General features: G+C 42.5%; 1 long non-coding RNA gene across 4 annotated transcripts; it reads right to left on the bottom strand.

The window, feature by feature from the left end:
• Positions 1-1,895: 1,895 nt before the first annotated feature.
• Positions 1,896-3,783, bottom strand: LOC126988456 (uncharacterized). 4 transcript variants are annotated; one of them, XR_007741961.1, is made up of 3 exons: positions 3,635-3,783; positions 2,608-3,534; positions 1,896-2,089 (listed from the first exon to the last, which is right to left on the bottom strand). It is a non-coding gene; the product is annotated as an uncharacterized LOC126988456 (long non-coding RNA). The 4 variants fall into 4 exon arrangements; XR_007741962.1 differs by having other exon boundaries at positions 2,608-3,434; positions 3,535-3,684; XR_007741964.1 differs by lacking the exon at positions 3,635-3,783 and having other exon boundaries at positions 2,608-3,333; positions 3,435-3,577.
• Between the last annotated feature and the right edge of the window lie 4,073 nt (positions 3,784-7,856).

The raw sequence follows: 7,856 nt of genomic DNA, 5'->3' as shown, positions 1-7,856 counted from the left end.
TCTCATTAATTATTCCCAGAGGCCTAAAAGAGATTGGTCGTGTTCTCATGAGTGGTGTTTCAGGTTCATGGTACAGAGGAAGGGTCACACTACCACCAGGGTCACAAAACTACCCCTGGAAATGCCCACAAGACTCCTATGAAAGCCTAGTCAAATGTGTTTCTTAGGTTCATGGTACAGAGGAAGGGTCACACTACCACCAGGGTCATAAAACTACCCCTGGAAATGCCCACAAGACTCCTATGAAAGCCTAGTCAAATGTGTTTCTTAGGTTCATGGTACAGAGGAAGGGTCACACTACCACCAGGGTCATAAACTACCCCTGAAATGCCCCAAGACTCCTCTGAAAGCCTTGTCAAATGTGTTTCTTAGGTTCATGGTACAGAGGAAGGGTCACACTACCACCAGGGTCATAAACTACCCTGGAAATGCCCCCACACTCCTCCCAAATGTGTGTTTCTTAGGTTCATGGTACAGAGGAAGGGTCACAAAACTACCCCTGGAAATGCCCACAAGACTCCCACGAAAGCCTTTAAACTGTGTGTGTTTCTTAGGTTCATGGTACAGAGGAAGGGTCACACTACCACCCCTGGAAATGCCCACAACTCCCACGAAAGCCTTGCCAAATGTGTGTTTCTTAGATTCACGGTACAGAGGAAGGGTCACACTACCACCCCTGAAATGCCCACAAGACTCCCACGAAAGCCTTTAAACTGTGTGTGTTTAGAAAATGACCCTGAAACTAAACATGTATAACTTCCAATCTATTTATTTACTTGTCTATATATTTATCCATTTAACCACCATCGCCACCACCTCCCTCACCACCCAAGCCAAATATGATGGTGTGTGTGTGTGTGTGTGTGTGTGTGTGTGTGTGTGTGTGTGTGTAAACTTGTTCAAAAAGGCCTTAAGTATTGTTCAGTGGATGTGTGTGTGTGTGTGTGTGTGTTATGGTATTGAACAATATAGATTAGAAGGAGTGTTTTGATTATGAAGGTTGTCTTATGCAATGTGTTCGATATCTCTCTCTCTCTCTCTCTCTCTCTCTCTCTAAAACATCCTATATCGGTGGTCTTAATCTGCAGTTTTACCAATCACTATCAACTGAAAGTACTGAGGGAGGGAGGGAACATCTTTTAGTGTAGAAAATCCTAAGGCAGCAGAATAGGCAAATGAGTAAGTATTATTATTATCAGAGTTATTCTTCAGTATCTCTCTCTCTCCCATCTCTTCACATCCCATATTGTGGTCTTATTCTGCAGTTTTACCAATCACCAACTGAAAGTACTGAGGAGGAACATCTTTTAGTGTAGATTAAGGCAGCAAATAGCCAAATGAGTAAGTCAATGCTTATTATTAATATCAGAGTTCAGTTATATTATTCTTTCAGTATACCTGGTAGCAGCGACGGGCCAAATTTGTGGTTTTACCGTGTAGCAGTGACGGGCCAAATTTGTGGTTTTACCGTAGCAGCGACGGGCCAAATTGTGGTTTTACCGTGTAGCAGTGATGGGGCCAAATTTGTGGCTTTACCAGCAGCGACGGGCCAAATTTGTGGCTTTACCGAAATGGTTTGTGTGAGGGTGATTTTTTCTCATTTTTCTCGCTTAGAGGGACCATTAAGAAACATGATCCCCGCTGCTACCGGGTTAAACTCTCCTTCCTTCTCTGGGCATGCTAAATTCCCTTCCCCTCTCTCGATCCTAACAGTTATTTGGATAGGGTATTGGATTCCTTTTCCTTCGTATTCAGTGCTATCCTATACTGTCATTTGGATAACTTAGATTCCCTTCCTTCTTGAACCTAACACTTATTTTGATAGGGTATTGGATTCTTTCTATCCTATACTGTCATTTGGATAGCCTAAATTCCCTTCCTTCTTAATCCTAACAGTTATTTGGATAGGGTATTGGATTCCTTTCCCTCAGTATCTAGTCCTATCCTATACTGTCATATGGATAACCTAGATTCCCTTCCTTCTTGAACCTAACACTTATTTGGATAGGGTATTGGATTCCTTTCCCTCAGTATCCAGTCCTATCCTATACTGTCATTTGGATAACCTAGATTCCCTTCCTTCTTGAACCTAACACTTATTTTGATAGGGTATTGGATTCCTTCCTTTAAATATCGATCCTATCTATATATTTAGATAACCTAGATTCCCTTCTTCTTGGGCCTATTATTTTGATAGAATTATTTAGTTCTTTCCTCAGTATCCAGTCCTAGCATCCTATACTGTCATTGGACTTACGTTCAGCCAACCATAATCCTAACAATTATTTGGATAGGTATTGGATTCCTTTCCTCAATGTCTAGGTCTATCTATGCATCATTTGGATAATGTATTGATTCCTTCTTTAGTATCCAGTCCTATCCTATACTTTCATTTGGATAACCTAGATTCCTTCCTTGAACCTAACACTTATTTTGATAGGTATTGGATCTTTCCTCAGTATCCAGTCCTATCCTATACTGTCATTTGATAACCTAGATTCCCTTCCTTCTTAATCCTAACAATTATTTGGATAGGCATTGGATTCCTTTCAGTATCTAGTCCATCTCATATCATTTGGATAACCTAGATTCCCTTCCTTCTTGAACCTAACACTTATTTGGATAGGGTATTGGATTCCTTTCCCTCAGTATCCAGTCCTATCCTATACTGTCATTTGGATAACCTAGATTCCCTTCCTTCTTAATCCTAACAATTATTTGGATAGGGTATTGGATTCCTTTCCCTCAGTATCTAGTCCTATCCTATACTGTCATTTGGATAGCCTAGATTCCCTTCCTTCTTGAACCTAACACTTATTTGGATAGGGTATTGGATTCCTTTCCCTCAGTATCCAGTCCTATCCTATACTGTCATTTGGATAACCTAGATTCCCTTCCTTCTTGAACCTAACACTTATTTTGATAGGGTATTGGATTCCTTTCCCTCAGTATCCAGTCCTATCCTATACTGTCATTTGGATAACCTAGATTCCCTTCCTTCTTAATCCTAACAGTTATTTGGATAGGGTATTGGATTCCTTTCCCTCAGTATCCAGTCCTATCCTATACTGTCATTTGGATAACCTAGATTCCCTTCCTTCTTGAACCTAACACTTATTTGGATAGGGTATTGGATTCCCTTCCCCTCTCTCGATCCTAACACTTATTTGGATAGGGTATTGGATTCCTTTCCCTCAGTATCCAGTCCTATCCTATACTGTCATTTGGATAACCTAGATTCCCTTCCTTCTTGAACCTAACACTTATTTGGATAGGGTATTGGATTCCTTTCCCTTAGTATCCAGTCCTATCCTATACTGTCATTTGGATAACCTAGATTCCCTTCCTTCTTAATCCTAACACTTATTTGGATAGGGTATTGGATTCCCTTCCCCTTAGTATCCAGTCCTATCCTATACTGTCATTTGGATAACCTAGATTCCCTTCCTTCTTAATCCTAACAGTTATTTGGATAGGGTATTGGATTCCTTTCCCTCAGTATCCAGTCCTATCCTATACTGTCATTTGGATAACCTAGATTCCCTTCCTTCTTAATCCTAACACTTATTTGGATAGGGTATTGGATTCCTTTCCCTCAGTATCCAGTCCTATCCTATACTGTCATTTGGATAACCTAGATTCCCTTCCTTCTTGAACCTAACACTTATTTGGATAGGGTATTGGATTCCTTTTCCTTAGTATCCAGTCCTTTATGTATGTGTGTGTGTATATATTCTGGATCTCGTTTTTAAAGCTGGGAAGGAGAACCAGCCTAAATATTCCTTATGTGGTATCATTTTTAACTATTATCATTATTATTATTATCATTATCACAAGGTCACTACCACCAGGGTCATACAACTACCCCTGGAAATACCCCCAAGACTCCTACGAAAGCCTTGTCAAATGTGTGTTTCTTAGGTTCATGGTACAGAGGAAGGGTCACACTACCACCAGGGTCATACAACTACCCCTGGAAATGCCCCCAAGACTTCTACGAAAATCTTGTCAAATGTGTGTTTCTTAGGTTCATGGTACAGAGGAAGGGTCACACTACCACCAGGGTCATACAACTACCCCTGGAAATGCCCCCAATACTCCTACGAAAGCCTTGTCAAATATATGTTTCTTTGGTTCAGGGTACAGAGGAAGGGTCACACTACCACCAGGGTCATACAACTACCCCTGGAAATGCCCCCAAGACTCCTATGAAAGCCTTGTCCAATGTGTGTTTCTTAGGTTCATTGTACAGAGGAAGGGTCACACTACCACCAGGGTCATACAACTACCCCTGGAAATGCCCCCAAGACTTCTACGAAAGCCTTGTCAAATGTGTGTTTCTTAGGTTCATGGTACAGAGGAAGGGTCACACTACTACCAGGGTCATAAAACTACCCCTGGAAATGCCCCCAAGACTTAAGGTTGAAATATTACTCCATACATAAACTGAATAAAAATGTAATCAAGAACCGCATGATGATGATAAAATAATAATGATGATAATGGTAACTCTTTGGTCACCGGCTAATGTAGATAAGAGTAGCGCTTGTCGTTGATTTCTGAAGTTTTATGTGTGGGAGAAATAGTAATTATAAGGATGATAATAATAATAATTGATGCTGGAGGAGTGTCTGTGTTGGTCGAGTCTGTCCAGGTTTCTTATATGATGTACGTGGAAAGTGTTGAGTGAGAGTGAGAATAGTACATAATAATAGTTCTGTGTGTGTGTGTGTTACTTCCCTCTGTACATGTGTTCTGAGGGGCTGTGGAGGAGGTGGAAGGGAGGAGGCCAAATGAGGCAAAGAAGGCCTGGAGATGGTGTGTGGGAGGAGACCTGGCAAGGGCCAACACCAGGGAGGAGAGTGTATTGTAGCCAGGAGTGGGAGACTCACGGCCCGGCCAACACCACAAGGGAAGGGAAGGACGCTGAGCCAGGGGAAGAAAAAAATGGTGTGTGTGTGTGTGGCTGCATAGCAAGGTGCAGTATGTAGGCAGTAAGGGTCACTCGCAGCGTCCCATCTCTGCCTCAGTCTGTCTGTCAGTCATATTTTGCTTCATACTCTTTCAGGTTCATGAACTGGATGACCTCCCCGTCCAGCACGGTGATTTTCATTATATCAGTGATTTAAATCAGTAAAAACAACATGATTTAAATCAAACATATATATATATATATATATATATATATATATATATATATATATATATATATATATATATATATATATATATATATATATATATATATATATATATATACTGGTATTTGACGGGTTTATAAGACACCTTTTTCCAGAAAAAAGACCCAGAAAATCAGCCTGTGTCTTATAATGAAGGTTCAGTGTTTGTTTCGTGGCTCGTGAAGTTTTCGTAGTACACAGGCACTTAAATTATAGCGGATGTTTGTTCAGCAAACCTTTCCACAAACGTAAAGAAAGTGGCGGTCACCGCTACGGCAATATTACGGCAATAACGGCAACGTTTTCTGAAGTAACTGTATAACATTGGTACAGCACGTGCTGCTGCTGCTCATAAACCAACAACAGGCAGGAAGAAAACTAAGTGATGATGCTTGACCATGCGGGGGGTTTCAGGCACCGCCGAGTGGCCCAGACTACCCACGTGCTGCCCCGAAGACCAGGGCGGATACAGGGAGGGGGCCCAGGGGGCCCAGGGGGCCGGGCCCCCCGAAAAAGCTCCATTCCCCCCCAGAAAATCTCGAGTGTATGCGGATAGTGTGTACAGAACTGACTCACTTATAATGTGCCGCAACTATAATAAGGAATGTGTCGTCGGCTGTAGGCACATGCAGGCGCGGATATGGGGGTGGGGAGCCAGATGGCCCGGGGGCCCCCCAAAAAAAATATTAGGATAACAAAAACATTTGAAATACTCATGAATTGAGAAAACAAAATATATTAAAGATAGCCCTAAAAAGCTAGAGAGCTTTACTATGCGGAGGTGGACGGGACGCTCAGGCAAGATTTTTTTTTTCGGTGTCTGATGATGTAATTTTTCACTCCTGCAGGGCAGGGCACAACGGGCACGTGCCCAGGGCCCGCGCTCATCTGGCAATCTATTTACTCGTACAGGGCCGTAGTATTTAAGTTACGGAATCGTGTATTGAGTAGTATAGGCAAGATTTAAAGGCCTAGGAAAAAATCTTTGTGACCTCATTCCTCACATTCAAGTACAAAGGGATATAAACAAACACAAAACAGAAAAAACACCGCTCTGTAAAATAAAAAAAAAAAAAAAAAAAAAACGCGATTAAATAAAAACAAACAGAAAAACAAAAAACTACAAAAAAGAAAAAAAACGAACAAAAAAACCGCGGTACAAAAAAAATCTGAAAATTAAATAAAAAATACAAAAGGAGGAGGAGGAGGAGGGAGAGGAGGAGGAGGAGTAGGAGGAGAGGGAGCGGAGGAGGAGGAGGAGGAGGGGGAGTAGGAGGAGGAGGAGTAGGAAGAGGAGGAGGGAGAGTAGGAGGAGGAGGGGGAGGAGGAGGAGGAGGAGAAGGAGGAAGGAGGAGGAGAGAGGAGGAAGGAGGAGGAGAGAGGAGGAAGGAGGAGGAGGAGGAGGAGGAGGGAGCGGAGGAGGAGGAGGAGGAGGAGAAGGAGGAGGAGGAGGAGGGGGAGGAGGAGGAGGGGGAGGAGGAGGAGGAGGAGAAGGAGGAGGAGGAGGACGGGGAGGGGAGCCTTGTCTCTGAGTCCCTCGTCTCTCTCTCTCTCTCTCTCTCTCTCATTTCTCTTTCTTCCATTCCTTTTTATTCTTCCTTTAAGTACGCCTTTGTCTGTCTGTCTGTCTGTCTGTGGTCGCAGCCATAGGGAATGTGCAGCTATTAAGGAAAGAAGGAAAGAAAGAAAGAAGATTAGAATTAGCGGGCTTTTTCTTTAATATTTTTCTTTACGCCCTTGAACTGTTGTCTCCTTAGATGTAAAAAACGAAAAAAACAACGATCTGCGCTTTAAGATTATCTCGGAGTCGCTTCCCGTCCTCTCTCTCTCTCTCTCTCTCTCTCTCTCTCTCTCTCTCTCTCTCTCTCTCCTTTTTTTTTTTACTCTCTCGCTTTCTTTTATTCTTTCTTGTTTTCTTGGTCCTTTCCTTCATTTTTTCTTTTATTCCATCTCTCTCTCTCTCTCTCTCTCTCTCTCTCTCTCTCAAACACACACTGCCTACCTTTTTCTCTCTCTCCCCCCCCCCCCATCTCTCTCTCTCTCTCTCTCTCTCTCTCTCTCTCTCTCTCTCTCTCTCTCTCTCTCTCTCTCTCTCTCAAACACACACTGCCTATAATCTCTCCCCTCCCCATCCCCCCTCTCTCTCTCTCTCTCTCTCTCTCTCTCTCTCTCTCTCTCTCTCTCTCTCTCTCTCTCTCTCTCTCTCTCTCTCTCTCATTTCTCTTTCTTCCATTCCTTTTTTTTCTTCCTTTAAGTACGCCTTTGTCTGTCTGTCTGTCTGTCTGTCTGTCTGTCTGTGGTCGCAGCCATAGGGGATGTGTAGCTATTCAGGAGGAAAGAAGGAAAGAAAGAAAGAAAGATTAGAATTAGCGGGGTTTTTCTTTAATATTTTTCTTCCGAAACAAAAGATCCTGCCTATCAAATCTATTAACCTTTTATAACGACCTCTGCACTGTTTATGACGTAACCAAATCACTGGACGTAGTCTATCTTGATTTCCAGAAAGCGTTTGATAAAGTCCCGCATCATAAATTACTTTACAAATTAAAGCAAATAGGTATTGACGGTCAGGTAAACCAATGGATCGCGAATTGGTTGAGCAACAGACAACAAAGAGTAGTGATTGACGGATTTAACTCAGAGTGGGCGCCGGTCACTAGTGGCGTCCCTCAGGGC

The sequence above is a fragment of the Eriocheir sinensis genome, chromosome 69 (genome assembly GCF_024679095.1).
Source record: "Eriocheir sinensis breed Jianghai 21 chromosome 69, ASM2467909v1, whole genome shotgun sequence".
In the NCBI taxonomy this organism is placed as follows: domain Eukaryota; kingdom Metazoa; phylum Arthropoda; class Malacostraca; order Decapoda; family Varunidae; genus Eriocheir; species Eriocheir sinensis.
This window is presented reverse-complemented; position numbering and strand designations above follow the sequence as displayed.